Source organism: Heterodontus francisci, chromosome 47 (assembly GCF_036365525.1).
Source record: "Heterodontus francisci isolate sHetFra1 chromosome 47, sHetFra1.hap1, whole genome shotgun sequence".
NCBI lineage: Eukaryota > Metazoa > Chordata > Chondrichthyes > Heterodontiformes > Heterodontidae > Heterodontus > Heterodontus francisci.
The window spans coordinates 7,163,289-7,188,936 of record NC_090417.1 but is presented as its reverse complement, the minus strand read 5'-3'; the positions used below and the strand labels follow the sequence as shown (position 1 = coordinate 7,188,936).

At 42.9% G+C, this 25,648-nt stretch overlaps 1 long non-coding RNA gene across 1 annotated transcript; it reads right to left on the bottom strand.

Annotated features, from left to right (window-relative positions):
- Positions 1 to 658: 658 nt before the first annotated feature.
- Positions 659 to 25,617, bottom strand: LOC137357057 (uncharacterized). Its single transcript, XR_010971127.1, has 4 exons — positions 25,409 to 25,617; positions 22,847 to 22,892; positions 14,335 to 14,415; positions 659 to 1,880 (listed from the first exon to the last, which is right to left on the bottom strand). It is a non-coding gene; the product is annotated as an uncharacterized lncRNA (long non-coding RNA).
- Between the last annotated feature and the right edge of the window lie 31 nt (positions 25,618 to 25,648).

Below are 25,648 nucleotides of genomic sequence, written 5' to 3'. Positions count from 1 at the left end.
TGAACTGAACTACATTTGTTCCTTTTGCAAATATTAAAAGAAATGATTGCTGACTTTGAAAGCAACCGTTGGTCCACTCTCCATGTGCGACTGGAAATTACAGGCAGAACTGCAAACATTCCTTAGCAGCCAGATAGTAAAAGTTAAGGCACCAAAATTAACTCTGAGAATAATTACTGAAACCACAGTCTCAACAACAACTTGCATTTATCTAGCACCTTTAATGTAGTTACATGTCCCAAGGCACTTCGCAGATGCATTAGCAAACAAAATTCGGCAGGAGCCACATAAGATGTTATATCAGATTGACCAAAATCTTGGTCAAGGAGGAAAGAGAGGTAAAGAAGCAGATGGGGTTTAGGGAGGAAATCCCAGAGCTTGGGATCCAGAGAGCAGAAGGCTCAGCTGCTAATTGTCATGCGATTTAAAATTGGGGATAACTACACATTAGTAGGAGAAAAACCGACTTCATTTCTGTTTTATATTCCAAAGCAGAAAACATATTGGAATTTTGTTGGCCACATCTCGCAAACATTCAAGTACAGAATCGCACAGAATGAAGGGATCAAATTTCACTTCCAATTCGTTTTATTCAATATGATTCAATATCTGTTTGCAGAACAAAAAAAGAGTTAACTAAAGGCACATCTAATTCCCCATGGGTTCCATTTACTGCATGCTCATCTACCCAAAGAGCAATATTCAAATTCAAAACAAAGATTTCAGGGAAATTTCATAAAACATGTGTAAACAGGAAATCTGTGTCTGTTGCATTCTGCATCTGTATTTTATACATCAGAGCCAAGACAGTGCTGTTAAAAGTTAGTTCTTCATGTCCCTGACAATATTTTTAATATAGACTGTTTATTTTATTTGGGGTGGAAGACTAGAGAGAAATTCCACACAATAACCTTTAAGCCATTTCACTACAACATATGGCCACATTCTATCCTTTCTCATGCCATTTAAAGGACTATATTAAAATTGCTGAAATATTTATAATTGCAAAATTATTTTCTCAGCCTTTTATTAGGGCTTAATGAGGAAACAATAATATGTTCCTTAAAATTAAAAAAAATCCTTGGCCCCAGAATTGTGGTTGTAATGACAGTCAAAATTGCAGCACTTGTTATCACTGGGTAAAACTGACAGAAGCTTCGGGTGTTTGCACATTGCAGTTAAACGTGGTAATCCAGAAGTTGCTGTCAGTGATACCCTGCTCCTCCACAATATGCATTATTGCCGTCTTCAGAAATTCAGTCAACACCACACTGATTTGTCATGAATTTCAGTTTTTCTGGCACTGTAAAAACAATGAAAAACTTAAGCCTTGTTCAATGAGGAGTTTTAATGGCATACTAAATCATAATTACTACTGAACTCCCTCTCTAGCCCTGAAAAGCTAACTTTATATGTGTGAGTCTCATTCCTTCAGATTTCAGATTGCATGAATTTTAAAATAATCAATATTAAATTTTGTTTGATATTTCAGCTTCTTGCTTAATTGCATGTGTATTCCCCAATTTGTATTTCACTTAGTGTACAGTGATTAAAATGTCAGTTGTATTCCATGCTTTTTATCTCCTGTATTGCTGTCTGAGAATTCTTCACTCTGATTGCTGGTCAGCTTGCCTGCTGCTGTCCTGTTGCTGAATGCCACAGATCCCCAAAGCGTGGTGCCAAATTCAAAGTGATGGCAGAATAGAGGAAATCTATGCTTGAGAGTCTGCTAAACCTCTGGCAGCTTTTATCAAGGTCCACGGTGGGCATCATCCTTTCATTGCTACCGCAATATCCAGGCCATTATGGTTTTTCTCTCATCTTGATTTTAGTTCTCCTCAATCCAATAGCCGCCTTCATAATATTCACTTCTAAACCAGCTAAAACAGGTCAACAGCAAAGAACAGACATTAAACAAGATAGAGATTCATCAAAATCTTCTTTACCTAAGGGCGGCATAGTGGCACAGTGGTTAGCACCGCAGCCTCACAGCTCCAGCAACCCGGGTTCGGTTCTGGGTACTGCCTGTGCGGAGTTTGCAAGTTCTCCCTGTGACCGTGTGAGTTTCCTCCAGGTGCTCCGGTTTCCTCCCACATGCTAAAGACTTGCAGGTTGATAGGTAAATTGGCCATTGTAAAAATTGTCCCCAGTATAGGTATGTGGTAAGAGAATTGAGTGAAGGTGGGGATGTGAGAGGGGAAAAATGGGATGAGTGTAGGATTAGTATGAATGGTTGGTTGATGGTTGGCGTGGACTCTGTGGGCCAAAGGGCCTGTTTCGGTGCTGTATCTCTGACACTATAACTGTTTGATGTTGAAAGGGTTATGGACATGGCAAGTGCTATGTAATTGTAGGACTCGAGCAATAATCCCACCACATGTGGCATGCTGATTCCCAAAGAGCCCTTCCTGCAAGTGTCCACTTTCATCATGAGCTGAACCGTTAACATCAGAGACTGAATCAACCCTGTGATACATGTCAAAGCTTGCAGGACTAGTTACTGAATATCCTGCTGAACCAGATTGCTTACTCTGATAGTGAGACTTTTGCTTTATTTCTAGAACATAAGAACAGGAGTAGGCCATTCAGCCTATCGAGACTGCCCCGCCATTCAATATGATCACTGCTGATCATCTACTTCAATGCCTTTTTCCAACACTATCTTCATATCCCCTGATGTCATTTTATATTTAGAAATCTGACAATCTCTGCTTTAAACATACTCAATGACTGAGCTTCCATAGTCCTCTGGGGGAGAGAATTCCAAAGATTCAGAACCCTCTGAGTAAAGAAATTTCTCCTCATCTCTGTCCTAACTGGCTTCCTCCTTATTTTGAAATTGTGTCCCCTGGTTCCAGACTCCCCAACCAGGGGAAACATCTTCCCTACATCTACCCTGTCTGTCCCTTGAAGTATTTTGTAGGTTTCAATGAGATCACCTCTCATTTGTCGAAACTCTAGAGAATACAGGCCCAGTTCCCCCAATCTTACTACATAGGACAGTCCCATCATCCCAGGAACAAGTCTGATGAATTTTCATTGCGCACTCTCTATGGCAGTAATATCCTTCCTGAGGGTAAGGGGACCAAAACTGCACACAGTACTCCAGGTACAGTCAAACCAAGGTTCTATACGATTGAAGCAAGACTTCATTACCAGAAGGTGAATAAAAACTAAAATTCATACAAACATTCCCAAGAAATGAATAATTTTGAATAATACAATGCATTTCTGCTCACAGCCTACTGCCCTATGCAATATCATATTACAAGCTTTTTGCTGTTTCTCAACTTACAATAAATTAATAAGTATTTAGATGTTTGAATATCTAAAATCAGAAATCTGCATGAAATTGTGTAACTTAATAGTGTATGATCAGTCTTGATATATTTGCCACATTGGCCAGAAAGTCTGCTATTCCGAGTGCAACCTTTCTGTTCCAAAACATTCAATATTTCTGGACAAGGCATAATGAGAACAAATGGAGGTTTTACACAAAAATGCTACTTCGTGTTTCGATTTGCGATGTTATGCTGGGAAAAGAACTCCTGCTCCTTCTGACTCCACAGAATTGGAACTTTTAACAGCACTTTGTGGCCACTTCATGAACAGCCTTTAACTAATGTTGGTTTAGCCACCTGGTACAAGTAGGCGGTGCTTGTGCAACACAAGTGCCGCCCTTTTTCACTCAAATTTTGCATTGGGCCCCATTTTACACAATGGTCTCCACTTGTCCTATAAATAGAAAGATTTGCTTCACACTGGATAATAAACAAATCCAAATTGCTCCCTCAAGTCGGATATTTATACGCATGTTTGTTTTACATACCTGGTGTTAAGATCCGTTTTGCATGTGCAAGGTGCTAATTGCTCATTTCAGGGAGTAGGTGACCTCTTCCAATATGGTGACCATTGTGCTTGCAGGCCAGATTGGGATGTTTCCACCCAAAATTCGCCTCCCTCTTGATTCTTTTACACCCAAAAAAACAGGCGAAATGCAGTTGAATTTCTCCTCCTGAATATTTTTTTATTTCTCCTATTTATTCTGAGCCTCCTGCATCACCATCACTGGTGGTTAAGAAAGGTGGGACAGTAATCCAGAAGCAATGAAATCAGATGCTTGTAAACTTCCAAAGGAGACTCAATGTCCCTCCAGAAAAGTGCTTACATTCTATATAATTCTTACCCATTTTAGTGTAGCCTTGGTTATGAAATCAATAGCAAAAGACATAGAAGGGGCAAAAAGTTATCTTGCATCACTTCACAGCACCATTGCTTCTTTCTCAGCTGTAGTGCAGTACAAGACTACTCAGATCATCATAGCTGGGGGAGTTTTATAGCCGGGCCTTTGCAGGGAGGATGAGAGGTGTGGCTCGCTGTGTTCTGCTTTGCGTTTAAAGTAACTGGGAATCAAGTCTAGTGTGCATGCAAATATCCTACATGAGGGAACAATTTGGGGTTTGTTTATTGTCCAGTCCAAAGCAACTCTTCTATTTAACGCAAAGCAGAACAGAGCGAGCCACACCTACAAAGTAGAAGAGTAAAATTTTGCTCCCACACAATGTCCCTGCCATGCCATTCCAAATAAAGCCAGAACAGCTCCACCAATAAAACTCTTCATCCACAGCTGTTTCAGAGCAACAATCTTTCCACGTACATTCACAGACTTGAGTTCTTGTTGCCAGCTGTCATTGATGAACAGTTCCAACAAGCAACTTCAATTACTTCTGTCTACATTTAAACACCCATGCTCACACCACCACCTCTCACTAATTCACAAATGCCTTGCAGTTTCATGGTTCTGCAGTAAAACCTGTCATAAGACATGTTGCTGGTCTCCAACTCATTAGGCCATGCACCATGCTGTGCAGCACTTTAAGAGTCAGTACAAGACTGTCTGCTATTCCGATACTAACCCATCCACACTGAAGCCGCTATTTACACCAGAGCTCACAACATGGGCCGTTTGTCCCTCAGACAGACACACGCACATACACAGATGAAAACACTGATTCTGTGCTTTTAATAATGAAAAACATCCCAAGGCACTTCACAGATGGCAAGCCAAACAAAGAAAACACTTGATCAAAGAGAGGGGAGGTAAAAGGGAGTCTTAAAGGATGAGAATGAGATAGAGAGAGTTTAGGAGGGAATTCCAGAGAGTGGACTTACACGGTTGAATGCAGAGCCACCAATGGTGGGGCAATGGTAGCAGGAGATAGATGAGAGCCTGATGCCACAGGAACAGTAAGTTCAAGTTGAACAATATGTAGGGCAAAAGGAAGGTACAGAGACTAGGAGGGGTGAGGGAATGGAGGGATTTAAAGACAAGGATAAGAATTTTAAATTTAGTATGTAACATGGTTTGTGGCCTATTATATTGTAGTAAAATAAAGATCGTTAACTCCTACAGTCATCAGACACATGTTTTGTATGTAAAGGTTTGATTTGTACATGAAGGACATGACCTTTTTGTACCATTTTGTTTTTGACAAAGTGAAAAAGTTTTTCCTCATGTCACTTCTGCTTCTCCTACCAAATAGTTTAAATTTGAACCTTCTCAGTCTCGATCCTTTCACGAGTGGGAACAATTTCTCTACCTACTCTAAGCTCTGTCTGCTGAGTTACAGAGGCAGACACTGAAACCCTTCCACTCTGTGCAATAACAGTTTTGCCTGACCCTGGGCTCCGGCTCACACTGACAACATCGCCATCATACCTCCCCTGCAAACACAGCTGCCCCATTGGCCAGCACTCACCTCAAACCAAAGCCACTGCAGTCAAAGCCAAACTGTCATCACAAACCGTGATCCACCCTTTCATTGGTCCGAACTGAAACCAATCGGTCAAAGCAATGCAGCAGATAACAAGTGGTGATGTACCCTTTCATTGGTCCACCACTGCCAATGGACAAAGAAACTGCCAATCAAAAGTGGGCCCTGTTGATTGGACTGCCTCTATACCTGGGATACACTTACCATAGAGGGAGTGCAACAGAGGTTCACCAGACTAATCCCTGGGATGGTGGGATTGCAGCCTTGTCTTATGAGAAGACTTTGCAGAAATTGGGCCTGTATTCTGAAGAGTTTCAAAGAATGAGAGGTGATCTCATTGACACTTAGAAAATTCTTACAGGGCGTGACAGGGTAGATGTGGATCGAATGTTTTGTCTGGCTGGTGAGTCGAGAACCAGGGGACACAGTCTCAAAATAAGGGGCAGGCCATTTAAGACTGAAATGAGGAGAAATTTCTTTGTGGAGGGCTGTGGAAGCTCAATCATTGAGCATGTTCAAGACAGAAATCGCTAGATTTCTGGATACGAATGACATCAAGGGATTATGGGGATAGTGGGGAAAAATGGCGTAGAGGTAGATGATCAGCCATGATCTGTTTGAATGGCGGAGCAGATTTGATGGGCTGAATGGCCTACTCCTATTTCCTATGATCCTGTGACCAGTTAAATTTATCTCTCGCTGGCTTCTGGAAGACACTTAGGTACCTGTTTGGACTTCTGGGCTGAATTTGCACTCGCACCTAATCGTAACGGCAAACAAAACCCTTTTAAATTCACAAACGAAATTAGGGTTGTGGGTTTGCAAAGCTACAGATGAGGAAACATTTTGTTTCACCCTAGCTAACAAATGGAGTCATAGTAAATTGGAGAATCATAGTGAACAGTAGGACTAGAATTAATACCTGACCTTTACTATTTCTTGATAAGTCCATGATATGTCAGAGATTGTGCTAATACAACTTTATTTTGCCACAAAAAACAACAACTAATGCTCTTCCACATGATAAGGACCATTTTCTAGGCTCAGTGGGTGCATGGGTGCAAGGTTTCCTGAAACTGCTCTGAGACAATCTGATAGAATGTCCTGAGATTGGCAACTGTACTCCCCCACAGGCCAGCATTGCCACTGGCTCTAAAGTTGACTTCAGCCCTTATCTGTATTGCCTCATTGACATCTGAGGTATGGGCTTCTCCATCATTTACCCCCACCGGACCCTATTCCACGACTCCACGTTGGGTTTCATATTACACTTTGGCCTAAGATTTATTTCCCCCATTTCCCATATGAGCCTTATCAGAGGCTGCCAATGGCGATTGAATTGATGGAAGCAACCATGAGTTTCCCACTTAGCATTAAACAGTCACATTATTTTTCACCCGTACATGGATTTGCAGGTGCCCTATTAGCTTCACTCCCTGTGCAGAGCTGAACCTGCATTGGGAGCCGTGAATAATTGTGCTAATGATTTGACCACGGCACCTGGTTTGCAGTCAGCAGACTACATCTCGAGCTTTGGCACTTAACCATTTCGGACTGCAATTCACCAGGTCTTGAGTGCACTGACTAGGTGCTTTAGAAGGTGCTTAACCCATGCAACTTTAGACTCCAAATTCCTTGAAGACCTTGTTGGTGTCTAGAGGAATGAATGGCCATATCTCTACTGTGAGCGCAGTGAAAAAATTAGAGCTGTATAATTCTGATGCAATGCAAACTCATGGCAGGGGAAGAAGGCAAAGAGGAGGAAATATCATCATGTGTAGGTACATCTGTCTCGCCCGTACGTCTCCAGAGATTTGACTGTCCAAGCAAACCATTCCTGACCTCTGTCAGGGATTGCAAACTAATTTAGAACAAGACTAACAGTGAGCCTAGGCTCCTGAATGGCAGTGGAAGTGACAGCTGTTCTCATTTTTATGATAGATCTGACGTCTGTCAGTCCTCTGTCAGTATTATTGTAGATTTCAGCCTATCTATCATAGCTGACTGTACAGAACAAGTGAAAGGTGATTTTGAAGTAACAAAATAAAACAGACTGAATTTCCTCACTGGCTTTGAACAGCACAACATAGACTGAAAACACTCCTCCTCATCAGAATGCGGCCAGATTCCACAACTGTTTTCAGTTGTGTTCATTGTCACTGATGACTCGGTTCATTTCCCAGCCTCTGGTTAAAGATCATCTGTTCCTCATCAGAAACTTCCAGGCACTTGGAGGAAGAGGAATCTTGCAGAACACGCTACCTCTGAATTTATCGGTATCAATCTGAAAAGGTAAGAATCGGTTACCTCTGGTTGTTGTTTGAATCTGTCCTTCTCTGTGTAAGCTAACACACTCGAACACGATCAAGTGAAGAAACTTCCCGAAAATGATTTCCTTTCAGTAATTTGGCTGTCATTGGGTAGGAATTAAAAAGCAACAGCGGAGGAGGCAACCTTTTTAATCTCCAAATTTCTGTAAAAAGCAGAGGAGTTTGTAGGATGCCATTCATGCACTGTGGAAATGTGGATGCCTGTCCTGGACTGCATCAGATGCTTTATGCAGCCAACTTTGTTGCTGCTCATCCTTGTGCACTTGTGGCCAAAGCAGTTTGATGCTGACAAATATGAACCAGTAGATTTTGGGAAAAAGAAGTCATCAATCTTGTATAAATGGGAAGCTTGTCAATGGAGTGGAAGAACGGAGATCTGGAGGTGCAGCTGCACAAATCTCTAAAAGCAGGGTTGCAGATAGGAATAACTGTAAAAGGGGAAAATGTAAATGACACAGGAACAGACCAGACGAATGGGATTTGAGTTGATAGCTCCCATTATGGGCTCAAACCAACACAGGCACAATGGGCTGAACTGTCTTCTGTACTGAACTATCTACATTTCTATATTTGACTCAGGCACCATTCTTATCAAAGTCCTTACTTCAACACTCTGCTGTGCGAATGAAAAACCTGTTCCACCCACAAGAACGACTATATAATCTCACAAACATCTTCTGAGCAGATGAAACGTAATCCATCATGTCTGAGTGCGTGCACTCATTTCATAAAGGTCTGAATTCTATGAATACTTTTGACTATCCATTGAAACCACACAACAAGAGCATTTCAAATCTGGCATTCCTGAAAATCTGTTTAAGAAATACGTTGTGCTCACTTTTTAGACAGCTATCTTTACTCAAATTTCTTCAGGCAGAAAATGGTGATGTTATCCAACATTTCCCCTGTAGCTCAGATTCAATGCTAGCTTGTGAAAATTTCTCTTTTGGGAAGAGTGCAGGATTCGAGTGGCTGGTGTTTCTCAAACAATATTCGGAGCTACTTGATGAGCTGTGGTCACTTGCTTTGGTGCCTTGAGCAAATCGCCCCAGCTTCTGCCGTGGTGATGACAGTGAAACTGTCAGCTTCTGCCGTTATTATGCCACTGAAATGGCTCACAAATTTGGGAGCTTGCTGCCTTAAAGAAGTACTGATCTTTTACAGCCTTAAAGGCAAACCACAATATTTCCCGAGGAGAAAGAAAAACAAGATCGTGACATGTAAAAGAAAGGAAGGCTTGCATTTATTTTGCACCTTTCACAACCAAAGGAAGTCCCAAAGCACTTTATGCCAATGTAGTGCTTTTGAAGTGTAGTCACTGTTGTGATGCAGGAAACACAGCAACTAATCTGCACACAGCAAGATCCCACAAAAACCAATGTGATAATGACCACAGAATGTGTTTATATGATATCGATAAATATTGGCTAGGACACCGGGCATAACTTCCTGCACTTCTTCAAATAAATGCCATGGGATCTTTGATGTCCACCTGGTGAGGGCAGACAGTAGCACAGTTTAAGGCCTCATCCAAAAACTGGTACGAGCAACAGCACTGCACTGGATGTCTTGATGCTTAAGTCCTGGAGTGGGACTTGAACCCACATCCTTCTGACGAGGCAAGGGGGCTACCAACTGAGCCACAGCTGACACTTTAACCAGTCCTACATTTGTGGAAAACCTGCGCCGCTGGAAAGAACTAATTTGCTTCTTAAACTGTCATTGTCCAGCTGTGACTGCAGATTTTCCAATTGCAGCTAGAAAAGACTTGAAGAGAACTAATGCCCTTTGACAACTGACTGAAACTTTGGTTGAAAAGCAAAACACAATGAAGTATTTTAGTGGAAACACTTTCTCACATGTGGAACTATTTTGCAATGTCGGTAAACACTATCAGTAACTTCCTCTTGACAGCAAACGTTCCCTGGTCAAAATCGAGCATGATCTCACTTCAGTCTCATTGACAGAGGAAGAACAAAGTTAACTAGCACAGGGTCTCATTGTCTTTGTATTTATCAATTGGTATAAATTGCCTTATTCACATGTTTAGTGTGCTCTCAGCTTTGCATGTACATTTCAATCATCTGTGTTCTCCAATTTGCACAAGCATAGAGAAATACAAATGAAACTGTGAAGAAACAAGAACACAAGAAATAGGAGCAGGATTAGACCATCGAGTCTGTTCTGCATTTAAAACAATCATGGCTGATCTTGGGATTCAACACCACTTTTCCCTCCCGCTCGCCATACCCATACAAAAGCAGGGATGTAATGCTGGAACTGTATAAAACACTGGTTTGGCCACAATTGAAGTATTGCGTACAGTTCTGGTCACTGCGTTACAGAAAGGACATAATTGCTCTGGAGAGAGTACAGAGGAGATTTACAAGAATGTTGACAGGGTTTGAAAGTTGCAGCTATGAGGAAAGATTGGATCGGATCGGGTTGTTTTCCTTAGAACAGAGGAGGCTGAGGGGTGACTTAATTGAGGTGCACAAAATTACGAGGGGCCTAGATAGGCCTAGAACCTGTTTCCCCTCGCGGAGAGGTCAATTACCAGGGGGCACAGATTTAACATGATTGGTAGAAGGATTAGAGGGGACATGGGGAAAAACCTTTTCACCCAGAGGATGGTGGGTGTCTGAAATTCACTGCCAGGCATGGTGGTGGAGGCAGAAACCCTCAATTCATTTAAAACGTACCTGGACATGCACCTGAAGTGCTGTAACCTTCAAGGCTATGGACCAGGTGCTTCAAGGTGGAATTAGATTGTGCAGATAGCTTTGCAGCCGGCGCAGACAAGATGGGCTGAATGGCCTCCTTTTGTGCTGCAATTTTTCTATGGTTCTATACCCCTTGATTCCCTGAGAGACCAAAAATCTGTCTATCCCAGCCTTAAATGTATTCAACGATGGAGCATCCAATACCTTCCGCGTAGAGAATTCCAAACATTGACAATCCTTTGACCTGTAGAAATTTCTCCTCATTTCAGTCCTGAATGATTAGCCCCTTATCCTGAGGCTGTGCCCTTGTGCTTGAGTGGAAACAATCTCAGTGCCTACCCTATCCAGCTCCTTTAGAATCTTAGATGTTTCAATGAGATCACCTCTCATTCTTCGAAACTCCAGAGAATATATATAAGGGATTAGATAAGATGAAATTGTTGGTGCAGAGTATCACCTTCAGGTAGTTTAGTAACGCTGCCCTTTCAGTCATTGTCTGCACTTGTCTAACATTGTGACAAGCTGGTCAACAATATCCTCCTTCTAGATTACTGTTTCCCTGTGTCCTGTGACCTTCAGGGAATGCTGGAGACAGCATTTCAAACAGTGTCCAAACAACCAGCACCTTCTCATCAATAAATAGCTTTAATCATGCATCTATTCTTGCCTTTCCTGCCTGCACCTATACATCATTTTCCCCATTGCTGGTATCCTGTGTGTTCCAATAAGTTGCACAGACCTGTCACTTGCATATTATATTTCACTTCAATTAGCTCCTCAGTTCTGATTGATGTCTTCAAACCTACCTGTGTGTAATGTGAATACTTGAGTGACAGGAAGTTGGCATGCACTGCAGAACTTTGTGAATATCACATGATACTTGACTCCACACAGATCAGCAATAGGTGCAAGTAGATTCCTACAAGTGAGAAATATATTTTCAATGGAAGGAATATGAAATATAATGTCTGTTTGATGCCCTTTTAAAATGTTTTCTCCCCTCCCCTCCTCTCCTGAAAGTTATTGCTGGCATACATTCCAGGATTTCAGGCAGCCTGAAGCAAATGGCCATTCGTAATGTGTGGGCCTTGGCAGAAAAGGGTAGGCTTTCCTTCTCAGTCGGTCGGGTGGAAGCCCTCTTTACAAAATCTGGCACAAGCTTCTCGCTGTTTTCATGACCTCTGAAATAAATGAATGGAAAGTCACAAGGATTTTTGCTCCTCCAAGCTCTTGAACCGAGCTGCTGATGCAAAGAATGATTGGCCTCTGGAAAGGATTTCCAGAAAGAGTAATCTTTGCGGTAGAAAAAGTAGAAACTCTGGGATAATTACAATTAACAGTACAATTTTCAGGATGAATGAATTAAAATGGGATATACGGCCTTCCGCATGTGTAATTATCTTGTGAACAAATTCACCCCTTCGTGAGCAGCAGGAACCATTTGATTGTCGAAAGCATCCTAGAAGCACCAGACCCTGTACTCAGCTCATATCCACACATACATACTTTACAGCACAGGTTACCCGATCGCAAAAAGAAAGAGGAAGCCGGGTTGATTTTGCCCTTTCATAACCCACGGTCATTGAGGCACCAAGGTAGTTTCACCGTGCAAAGTTCTGCAATTGGAATTGAATAATATCAACTCATTGATGGGCTGACACCAGAAAACAATGATGAGCACAGCTGCTTGATCGCTGTATATAATCCTAATATCAAACAAGCAACAGAAGCTGCCACCCCAACCCAGCCTAGCCTACACATGACTCCAGTCTCAGACGACGTGGTTGACCCCTCATGTCCTCAGAGACAACGGTGCACAGTTCCGCTCTCCATACTATAAAAAAGATATAGAGGCACTAGAGAAAGTGCAAAAAGGATTCACAAGAATGATCACGGAACTGAGAGGATATATTTATCAGAAAATGCTGAACAGGTTGTGGCTATTTTCTCCAGAGAAGAGAATGCTGGGGAGGTGACCTGATAACAAAAAGAAGGACTTGCAATTGTATGGAGCTTTTCATGAACATTCCAAAGCGTTCTACATCCAATGAAGTACTTTTTAAAGTGTCGTCAGTGTTGTAACGTAGGAAACGCAGCAGCCAATTTGTGCACAACGAGCTTTCACAAATAGTAATCTGATAGAGGTCTTAAAAACTATGAAGGTATTTGACAGGGTAGACATCGAGAAGATGTTTCCACTAGTGGGAAAGACCAGAACTAGAGGCCATAAATAAAAGATAATCATCAATAAATCCTCTATGGAATTGAGGAGAAACGTCTTTACCCACAAGAATGAGGAACTCACTACCACTAGGTGTAGTTCAGGTGAATAGCATAGATACATTTAAGGGAAAGCTAGATAAACAAATGAGGAAGAAAGGAATATAAGTGTATGTTGATCAGGTGAGTCGAAGAGAAGTGAAAGGCAGCTAATGTGAAGAATAAATGCCAGCATAGACCAGTTGGGCCAAATGGCCTGTTTCTGTGCTGTACATTCGGTGTAATTGTCTGTCGAGATAGGCAAGAAATGTTGCCTTGCTCGTGTTGCTCACATCCTAGTAAATATTAAAACAAAATCCACAGCTATTGGCACCCAAATGAAATCAGATAATTCACCACAGACTGGGGATTAAACCTGGAACCTTCCTCATCCGTGTACCACATCAAATTGAGCCACCCAGGGGAGTTACAGTTACATCAGCTTGTACCATCGGTAAACCAAACCCCTTACATTCACCACATGGGTATAAAGTCAAAGTGGTGTAAAAGCTGCTCACATATTCTCGGACGGTTGAAAACGTCAAGGCAAAATACAGGGTTACAGAGCAACAACTAGTGCAAACTTTGCAGATAACACTGCAGCCAGCTGAAATACTGATGCATGATCTAACAGCAATAGCCAGTTACTACGACAACCATGGCTGTTTGAGATCCTGCTTGACTCAGACGCACTGTGCAGAGTTCTGTTGGAAAAGCTGTAAAAATGCCAGTTTCTAGGAAGCTGAATCAGCAGTAGGTACAGGTCACAGTCTGAAAAATAAAACATTTGAAGATAATAGGGGAAAGAGGAACTAAAACTGAGCTCTGGGAAAATTAGATCTAAAGAAGCCAAGTGTGCAACAAATTATGAGGTAATAATACATGAACTTATTGTATCCCATACTGTCCTTTCCCATCTCCTTGAGGGAGATTGACCTCATTTTATAAGATCAACGACAACTGGAGGAGAACGTTATACTGTGGCCTCAGTTAGCTAACGCTCAATTACACTTGTGTGGAGCTATGGTGAGATGGGATCATCCTGTGCCAATTCACAGAAATGAAAGAGAATTTTTAGAGGGCGGGAAAATTATCCCTGCAGGAGAGCAAATATTTATGACACAGTACTAAACATATGTCAATAAGAGGTGAGCTGCTGTAATGAATTTCCGTGAGCTATGCACATGAGCCAAACTTCAGCATATTCCTTCTCACCTGCTTCCTGACAGCTGCCAAATAAATGCTTACCTTACTAATGAAGAGTGGGGATGCTGTCAATCTGGCAGCAAAGCAGAAAGTTCTGGAGAAACTCAGCAGGTCTGGCAGCATCTGTGGAGAGAGAAGCAGAGTTAATTTTCAGCACTTTCTGCTTTGCTGCCACATACTTAACTCTGCTTTGTCCCAGTGTCCTGTCCAGTTGAGATCCTCTTCTTCCACTCAAATGTAACATTCCTTCGTGTCGGCATGCTGCACCTGGGTGAATAATCTTAATTTTGCACACACCAGGATGTGAGACTGAATGGTATGTAAAAGGCAAATACACATGGGTATAAAGTCAAAGTGGTGTAAAAGCTGCTCACATATTCTCGGACGGTTGAAAACGTCAAGGCAAAATACAGGGTTACAGAGCAACAACTGGTGCAAACTTTGCAGATAACACTGCAGCCAGCTGAAATACTGATGCATGATCTAACAGCAATAGCCAGTTTCTACGACAACCATGGCTGTTTGAGATCCTGCTTGACTCAGACACACTGTGCAGAGTTCTGTTGGAAAAGCTGTAAAAATGCCAGTTTCTAGGAAGCTGAATCAGCAGTAGGTACAGGTCACAGTCTGAGAGCAACAAATTATGAATTAATAACATATGAACTTCTTGTATCTCATACTGTCCTTTCCATCTCCCATAATTTAAGAATATCTGCATACTATGAGCTTGTAATCACCTGATTGTGAAAAGCCTCAGCCTAATATGCATTGGGAATCTGCATTCATTTCTCTGCAAACTGTTATGTGAAAAGACATGTAACTGGAATTAAAAGTACTTCTTAAAGAACCAAGAAATATGTTTATATTCTAGCTGCATTGCAAACCAGAAATATTACAATAGTTATGATCAACGACTGCAGAAGCAAAGTGTACGTAAACATGTGTCGATCTGTCATAGATGAATAACCAGGGCAATAGCACAGATTTCATCGCTAGTCCTGTATTAGTTTTCAAACATGTGCAAGAAAACTGTTCAGCCAGAGGTGAGAGCTGTTACACTGTGGAATCACGTTTGCATTTAAAGGACCAGAGCAAAAACCAGAGATGGCAGAGGGGCGCTCGAGGGTGACCCCACTGTTTAGCCTCCCTGCTCACTCTCCTCCAGGCTGCGTGGGCAAGGCGGGAGGTCCTTTTCCCCAGCGATGGTAAGAATAGGCCCTCCCGCATGACCAAGGCAGCCTGGCTGGAGATGGCAGAGGAGGTAAGTAGCCTTCGGGCCATCTGGCGGCAAAGGGTCCAAAGCCAGAAGAGGATGAACGATCATTCCCCCAGCCAGTCTGGGCTCTCCAGGCCTCGTGTGCACACAGCACAACTGCCAAAGTCAGCCACAGCCAAAGGGAAATCTAAACAGCAGACATCCTCCAGTCAGGCTGCTAGCACAGAAACGGCACCTGCAAGCATTTCCCAAAACCACCGTGCCACAAGTAGATCTGCACAGGTGACACAACACTGTGAAAAGTTGATTGTGTCTCCTCCCATTACGTCATTGGCCTTTCAGAACTGTCAATGTATAGAATAATATCATTGCCATGCCAGTGTTCCTAATGTGTGTCTCCACAGATGCAGTAACATGGACAATAGCTCAGTCTACTGCTGCCAGTAATGCTGGATGCAAAGATGTTGCAGATGTGGACTGCTGCACAACAGGTGAACGAGGTTGCTATGTGGCTTGCAGAGCCCATGGTGGTTTCTATGGTGTTGTGAACCTTCGGTCAACACGGTGTTGCCATGCATCTCTTGCTTGCTGCTCACCCTGTATGCGACACCTGGATGCTCTCTGTCCTTCCATGTGCCTTTCCTGCTGCAAGTCCTCATTGTCCAAGGACGAGTCCTGATTACGTCTGTCTCATCCTGCAAGGCCTCTCCCCTGTTGAGTGCGTACTTGTGCAGAGCACAGCAAACAGCAACGATATGAGCTCCCCTTTCTGGCTCATACTGCAGGGCACCATCCGATCTATGCAGGCAGCGGAAGCGTATTTTTAGCATGCCAATTGCCTGCTCAGTGGTAGCTCCTGTCGCCCTGTGGCTGACGTTTTCTTTCTCATATGAACATGCGAACATACGAATTAGGAGCAGGAGAAGGCCACTCAGCCCTTCGTGCCTGCTCGGTCATTCAATCAGTTCATGGCTGAACTGATTACTCCTCATTTCCACCTACCCCCGATAACCTCCACCCCTTTGCTTATCAAGAATCTATCTACCTCTGCCTTAAAAATATTCAAAGATTCTGCTTCCACCGCCTTTTGAGGAAAAGACTTTCAAAGACTCACGACCCTCTGAGAGAAACAATTTCTCCTTATCTCTGTCTTAAATGGGCAACCTCTTATTTTTAAACAGTGACCCCAGTTCTAAAAACATAGAAACATAGAAAATAGGAGCAGGAGTAGGCCATTTGGCCCTTCGAGCCTGCTCCGCAATTCATTATGATCATGGCTGATCAACCAACTCAGTAACTTGTTCTCGCTTTCCCCCATATCCTTTGATCCCTTTCGCCCAAAGAGCTATATCTAACTTCTTGAAAACATACAATGTTTTGGCCTCAACTGCTTTCTGTGATAGTGAGTCCCACAGGCTCACCACTGTCTGAAGTAATTTCTCCTCATTGCAGTCCTGAATGGTTTACCCCATATCCTTCGATTATGACCCCTGGTTCTGGACTCCCCCACCATCGGGAACATCCTTCCTGCATCTACCCTGTCAAGACCCCTCAGGATCCTATAGTTTCAATCAGGTCACCTCTTGTACTCTTCTACAAGTCTACGGATACAAGCCTAGTCTGTTCAATCTTTCCTCATAAGGCAGTCTGCACATTACTTACTTTAGTACACCTTCTCTGAACTGCCTCCAATGCATTTATGTCCTTCCTTAAATAAGTAGACCAGTACTGTACACAGTACTCCAGATGTGGTCTCACCAAAATCCTGTATAGTTGAAGCATAACTTCCCTACTTTTGTATTCAATTCCCCTCATGATAAACGATAACATTCTGTTAGCTTTCCTAATTACGTGCTGTACCTGCATACTAACCTTTTGTAGGTCATGCACGAGGACACCCAGATCCCTCTGCATCTCAGAGCTCTGCAATCTCTCACCATTTAGATAATATGCTTTTTTATTCTTCCTGCCAAAGTGGACAATTTCACACTTTCCATTTGCCCACTCACTTAACCTATCTATATCCCTTTTGTAGCCCCCTTATGTCCTCTTCACAAGTTACTTTCCTACCTATCTTTGTGTCATCAGCAATTTAGCAACCATACCTTTGGTCCCTTCATCTAAGTCATTGATATAAATCGTAAAAAGTTGAGGCACCGGCACAGATCCCTGTGGCACACCACCCGTTACATCTTGCCAACCAAAAAATGACCCATTTATACCTACTCTCTGTTTCCTGTTAGTGAGCCAATCTTCTATCCATGCCAATATGTTACTCTCTACACCGTGAGCTTTAATTTTCTGCAATAACCTTTGATGTGGCACCTTATCAAATGCCTTCTGGAAGTACACATTTATCCACAGTACATGTAACTCCCTCAAAGAACTCCAACAATTTGGTTAAACATGATTTCCCTTTCACAAAACCATGTTGATTCTGCCTGATTCCCTTGAATTTTTCTAAATGCCTTGCTATACCATCTTTAATAATAGCTTCTATCATTTTCCCTATGACACATGTTGAACTAACTGGCCTGTGGTTTCCTGCTTTCTGTCTCCCTCCCTTTTTGAATAAAGGAGTTACATTCACTATTTTCCAATCTAGCGGAATCTTCCCCGAATCTAAGGAATTTTGGAAAATTAAAACGAATGCATCAACTATCTCACTAGCCACTTCTTTTAACACCCTTGGGATGAAGTCCATCAGGAACTGGGGACTTGTCAGCCTGCAGCTCCAACAATTTGTTCAGTACCACTTCTCTGGTGATTGTAATTTTCTTGAGTTCCTCCCTTCCTTCCATTTCCCGACTTCCAGCTAATACTGGGATATTACTTGTATCCTCAATACTGAAGACCAATGCAAAATATCTGTTCAATTCATCTGCCATCTCCTTATTATCCATTATTAATTCCCCAGACTCACTTTCCAATAGACCAACACTCACTTTGTTAACTCTTTTCTTTTTTAAATGTCTGCAGAAACTCTTACTATCTGTCTTTATATTTCTAGCTAGCTTTCTCTCATACTCTAATTTTACCTTCTTTATCAATCTTTTAGTCATTCTTTGCTGTTTTTTATATTCTGTCCAATCTTCTGACCTGCTTCCCATCTTTGCGCAATTATAGGCTTTTTCTTTAAGTTTGTTACTATCTTTAACTGTTTTAGTTGACCACAGATGGCAGGTCCCACCCTTCGAACTCTTCTTTCTCGTTGAAATGTATCTATTCTGAAATATCCCCTTAAATGTCTGCCAGTGCATCTCTATTGACCTATCCCTTAACCTGATTTGCCAGTTCACTTTTGCGAGCTCTGCTTTCATGCCCTCATAATTGCCCTTATTTAAGTTTGAAATACTCGTCATAATATGATCGCTGCTACCTAGGGTGCCTTAACTATGAGATCATTAATTAATCCTATCTCGTTGCACAATACCAGATCCAGTATAGCCTGTTCTCTGGTTGGCTCCAGAATGTATTGTTCCAAGAAATTATCCCGAAAACATTCTATGCACTCCTCAGCTAGGCTACCTTTGCCCATTTGATTTTTCCAGTTTATATGTAGGTTAAAATCCCCTATAATTATCATTGTACCTTTCTGACAAGCTGCCATTATTTCTTCCTTTATATCCCGTCCCACAGTGTGGTTAATGTTAGATGGCCTGTACACCACTCCAACAAGTGACTTCTTGCCTTTATGATTTCTCATCTCTACCCAAACTGCTTCTACATCCTGGTCTCCTGAAATTAGGTCATCTATTACGCTGATACTTTCATTAATTTACAGAGCTACCCCTCCACCTTTTCTCCTCTGCAGCAGTGGTGGGGTGTCTCACTCATGTCAGGAGCTATGTCTGCAAGGGGTAGCCCTTGTCTCCAAGAATCCACTCCTCCATCTGAGCCAGTTCAGTGAAGAGCAATGGCAGCTGGGACTGGTGCAGGATGAAAGCATCATGGCAGCTGCCTGGAAAGCAGGCACAGATTTGCCAGCTGTTGGGGTCTGTCCTGAAGCGGACGTTCTCACTGGCCCTCTGGTACAGGGCATCAGTGACCTCCCTGATGCAGCAGTGCACTGCTGACTGTGTGACCCCACAAAAGTCTCCGGTGGGATCCTGAAATGGTGAATAGGCATAAAGGTTAAGAGCCTGTCACTATGAGAGCCACAGGCATAGGATGTCCACTGAAGCCCATGGGCTGCAAGTCATCGTAGAGCAGGGCACAGAGATGTGTCACCACCTCTCCCTATGTCCACAGTCGCCTCTGATACTGGCACTCTGACATCAGCTATTATGTCATGCGGGACCTACAGATGCGTGGTGGTCTATAGTGGCAAGCTCCCTTTGAGGGCTGCTGCTCACGACTGGAGGCCTCTACGTGGGTTGCACCTGCCTGTTGGTTTTGCCTGCAATGCATATGGAGCTTCAGGAGAAGTGGATCACACAATCTAGGATGAGTCATACACATCTCCACGTGACAAAGTTGTATCCTTCACTTATTTGGAGGTCTGAACAGGGCAAGCTTTGTGTCTGACGATTACATCAGGTGCTTTCATGGATCAACTATGTGGCGTGTCAAGGCTTGCCCATCTTAGCTCACACCAAGAGTGGCACAGCATGACCACATAAATATTCTACCAGCTGCATCGATGGCCCCCACCAGCCAGTTAACTTTATACTCCTGCTGTTTCTGGCACCCTCCCCACACACAGGGTCATTGGAGTGCCATTGGTCCTTCATACACAAATAAACAATGGCGCAGAGCGGACAACATTTATGGAGGGAGGGTACGCAGTACCTCCCTTCATGCCAGCAGAGCTGTGCCCCCAGTAATAACATCTCTCCTCCCATCTCCCTTCAAGTATGCAGAGTTGAGACTCTTGTTTAGAGACTGAGCTGCACTGTCTGCGATTGCTCCCTCTTCTGCTGTCCCGCCGGCTTCTCTCATTCGTGAATGGGACGGCACGTGAAAGCTGCCCGTTCAGTGAAAAATGAGGAACTGAGGAGCAACGAGCAGCGGGATGCATACAGGCCAGGTAAGTAGCGCTCAACATACTTAAATTGGGGTTTTGCTCCCGAGTGGTGTTGGGGGGGGGGGTCTGCACTGAGGTCCCGCCACTGTTGGTAAAATGGGATGGGACATATTTGGCGTCGGGGGGTCGTGGTGGCCTCTCCCGCTGGAATATTCCTGTCCTCCCCACCCAATCACCATGTCGGAGGGCTGGTAAAATTCAGCCCAATGACCTTCTGTCAGATCTGACCTTTCAGACCTCTCGCCAATTTTGATGAAACATAAACTCTGTTTTGCTCTCCACAGATGCTGCCTGACCTGCTGAGTATTTCCAGCAATTTCTGTTATTTCAATCACAAAATCAGTTATTCCTGAGGGCATGAAGAATGTGTGCACGTGGAAATGTATCAGGAACTGAGGTGAAGCAGCTAACTGATGTGTAAGATTGGCTGACTTGCTGGTTGGCTCGACAGCCAATCCTCAATACTCTGATCAAATTATTCATGAAAACACATGCCTGTGTTTTTAAAAAGCTTTTTAATGACTTTTATTATGTTGCTGCTCTTCCCCTCTCTGTGCCTGTGAAGAGGTCGCCCTTTCCAGACTGCTGCCCAGGCCAGCCTGTAATGGGTCATTTGGAGGTCTGTCAGATTGACCTTATTGTTCTTCTTTTGCGAAACTTCCTTTCCCCCTTACAGGGAAGGACGCCTCCTCTGCTCAGGAGCTGTGCACATTGGTACTGTCTGAGTGGGAGAAAAGAGAAGGCAAATGCAACAACAACCTGCATTTGCATAGCACCTTGAATGTAGTAAAATGCTCCAAGGCACTTCAGAGGAGCATTATCAAACCAAATCAACACTGAGCCACGTAAGGAGATATTAGGACAGGTGACCAAAAGCTTGGTCAAAGAGGTAGGTTTTAAGGAGCGTCTTAAAGAATGGGAGAGGGGTTTGGGGCTAGAATTCCAGAGCTTACGACCAGTCACGGTTACCAATGGTGGGACAGAGGAAATCGGGGATACATGAGGCCAGAATTGGAGGAGCGCAGAGAGATTGGAAGATGTTATGGAGATAGGGAGAGGTGAGGCCATGGAGGGTTTGATCACAAGAATGTGAATTTTAAATTGAAGATGTTGCTGGACCAGCAACCAATGTAGGTCCGTGCGCATGGGATCAATGGGTGAATGGGACTTTCTGTGAGTTAGGATATGGAGCAGCAGAGTTTTGGATGAGCTGCAGTTTACAGAGGGTGGAAAATGGCAAGCCGGCCAAGAGAGCCTTGGAATAGTCAAATCTGAAGGTAACAAATCGGGACAGCACTGTATCACTAATAACTGCTTATCACATAGAACTTCAAAATGATAAAGTAATTGCTTTTGTCTTGAATTGATAATGTTTCCCCTCAGCCTCGGAGGGACACGGTGAAAGGAGTAGCAACTCTATGCCTCAAAAGGTCATCCTTGACTGTAACTGGACACCAACAGATATAGCATTGTTTAAGGTTGAACTCTGATTCAGTCATATTCACAAAGGTTCAAATGAGGGGCAATCAGGCACCTGGTCAGCCAAATACAAATACCGAGTTAACTGAACAGGAAGTTGAAGGTTTCTCCAAACCAGACAGAGTGTCTGCTACTTGAGCTGAGCTGCAACTGCTCCTGAGTATATTTTGCCACTTCTAAGCATTGGGTCTTGGGGAAGTAGAACAATTGGGTTGCCTTACTGTAAAGATACCTTTTGTTATCTGATCTTGAAAATACATTGACGTCAAACAGAGACCAAAGCCCAGGCTTTCTCACATGAGCTCATCTGCTTCTGCCTGAGAATGGCTTTGCCATATTTAACCACAAGTAACTCAGTTGTTTGGGACTTGGGAGAGAAGAGTTGGTGGGTTGACTTGATGAAAATGCATCTGATCATAAAACTACATTGACCTCAACCAGGGGACAGACTACAGATTAGACACTCGTACACTCATCAACGAGAGTAGGAGGCTCCAACATCCTGGATTTGACTCTGGAGGCTACCCGCGGAAACAACAGTTTATTGACAGCAATGAAAACCTCTGGGCTATTGGACACAGAATGATCCAAGGTAACAAGCAGGCCACATAGTGCTGAATGATTGAGGAGTTAATTTCAAATTCTGACTGATGAATTATTGACTGAATGTATTAAATTCAGATAACAAACCACATGTCTCTCAACAGTTTATCACAGCTTAAGAGCATGCAGCATATTCGTAGGCCTTGTGACTTTCAGCAAGTAAGACTTTTGAACAGAACGATTGCAGTGTATATGTTCACACCAGTGTTTATGCAGGGTGCAATGCCTACCTTTACTGTAACCATAGCAATCTGAAACCATCTGTGCTGCTTGAATCTGTTTGAGCAGAGAGAAAGAATATAACATAGAGGAAATTTGTGGGACAGCTCAGTTTTCTTTTGCTGTCAACAGACAATTACAACTGGCACTACAGATACATAAATGTGCATACATAGACAATAGACTAAAGTGTAACCATGCAAATGTAAATTATACATTTATGGTATATACATCGATACAACATGCACTTACATTAGTGCAGTGTTGTCACTAAGCTTATTAAGCAGACTCAGACCAAAATGTTGTGGAAAAATTACACCTCATCACACTTTGATGTTGTGCAATAAGCCCTTTGTGTAATATACTTAATTCACATTATTCACAGGCCTGTAACCACAAGCACATCACTCTAGTGCTTCACACCTTAACTCTCCAGACAAACCTAAAACTGCTGGGTGTTTATAACACTTCAAGGAGTCATCACATAAAAAAAATTCCATATTAGATTTGATTGAAAACCTAGTGTTAGCACAGATAGTTACACATAAGATACACATAGAATAATAGAATAGAATCATAGAATGTTTACGGCACAGAAAGAGGCCACTTGGCCCATCGTATCTGCACCAGCTGAAAAATGAGCCTAATCCCACCTTGCAACATTTGGTCTGTAGCCCTGCAGATTACTTTTAAATGAGTTGAGGGTCTCTGCCTAGACTGCCCTTTCAGGCAGTGAGTCCCAGACCCCCACCATCCTCTAGGTGAAAAACGTTTCCTCATCTCCCCTCTAATCTTTCTACCAATCACTTTAAATCTACACCCCTTAGTCACTCACCTCTCTGCTAAGGCAAAGAGGCCCTTCCCATCCACTCTATCCAGCACCTCACAATTTAGTACATTTCAATCAAATCTCCCCTCAGCCCCTTCTATCCATGGAGAACAACCCCAGCCTATCCAATCTTTCCTCATAGCTACATTTTCCAGTCCTGGCAACATCCTCATAAATCTCTTCTGTACCCTCTCTCGTGCAATTACATCCTTTCTGTAATGAGGTGACCAGAACTGCACACACTACTCATGGGGGGGCAAACACAATTTAACACATGTAATGGACACACAGCACCATTACAAATAGGTCATGTGCATGCATTTTTATCACCAATCAGAAATATATACATAATCTGCAACAACTGCATTTATCTTTGGTTATGGTCCACCCTTCCACAGATGTATTCATTTCATTCTTTAGCAATTAAAATCACACCACAGGCTAAATGTCCTCCAGCTTTTCCTGTTTGAGAGCTCTCATCACCTTTGCCCAAGTCGTCTTGCTTTACATGAAGCACAAGTGTATATCTAATAATAGAGCTTTCCTTATAGATGGAGCAGTTCATTCTTCATTCCAAAGATGGCCACACCTTTTCCAATGGCCTCCACATTGCCAATATCACCAATATGTCTTTCTTGGTCATCTGGTCCACCTTGATTTTGTGCTGAGGACCTGCACTAATACAGCCATTTCAATGATCTCCAAATGCATCCATGCTTTCCAGCTGTCAAATTGTGATGTTTCCTGTAATACTTACAGGTCCATCATCAACTTGCTCAAAGTGAACGGTTCTGGTCACTTCACTGCTCCGCTTTGGCAGCAGATGGCTTTCATAATTGCCAATGTATCTGCCCATACTCAAAAATCTCAGCATACCTGCACAGAAGACATGTAGGAGATACACCCAGCACAGACACACACCCAAAGGGTACACCCATCTACACATATCACATACAATTCACACATCAGTTTTTTTGCAGACCACAATCTTCATGAGTGCGTGTGCATTAACATTCATACTTCTGTTCAACGTGGGCAGCTCCTACTGTGGCTTCTTCTGATCAACTGTTCTGATCACAAAGGCACAGAACAGATACAGAAGAAGGTGGAGAGAATGGGAGGGGCCAGTAAGCAAGCCTTAGACATTATTTTGTGCCTGACACCTTCTCTGCCTGCCAATTGCCAGCTCTTCACACACAATGGTGCTTTTTGAGCTGTAGCTGTATTAAAGTTGCAAAAATTCATGCAAAATTATGCAAATGATTAATTTCCCACATCTTGCCAAATATTAATTTCTAAATACATTTTTCTTTGGGAACCTATTTTCACTGGGCACTAGTGAAATGTAACTACACCTGTCGTCATCTGGACAGACAAAATGGAAAGTTCCATTTTATGAAACGTCTTCTGATTTTTCTGGCAATATGTGGCTGCTCCAGTGATGGATTTTATTCAGGAATAGGGTGAGGGTAAAAATCCTATTTCTGCACTACCACCTGTGTGTGCTGGCTTACTCTCCCGATTGGGTGGAAGTCAGTGCAATTGAATCTTGGAGTCATGGAATGATACAGCACAGGGGGCCTGTGCTGGCTCTTTGCAAGAACTATCCAATTTGCCCCCTCCTCGGTATTTGTTTTCCCTTCAAGCATTTATCCAATTATCTTTTGAAAGTTACTATTGAATCTGCTTCCACCGCCCTTTCAGGCTATGCATTCCAGCGCTCAGTATAATTTTTCCTACTCACGGATGGGTTCCCAGTTTGTATTCCCCACCCCCGCAACAATTGCCCTCTTGACTGCCAACGGGGTGATACAAAAAAGTTCAGGGATTCATAACTGCTGACTCGCAGGGATAACACAGTCTTCCTTCAGTTAATCACAGTTTCAGTTCAGACACTGAACTTCTGGGGAAAGGAGAAATAAGGCTCGCAGCAGTAGAAAGGGCTTTGTAACAAGATCTGGAAAACAAAATGAGGAAGTTAGAG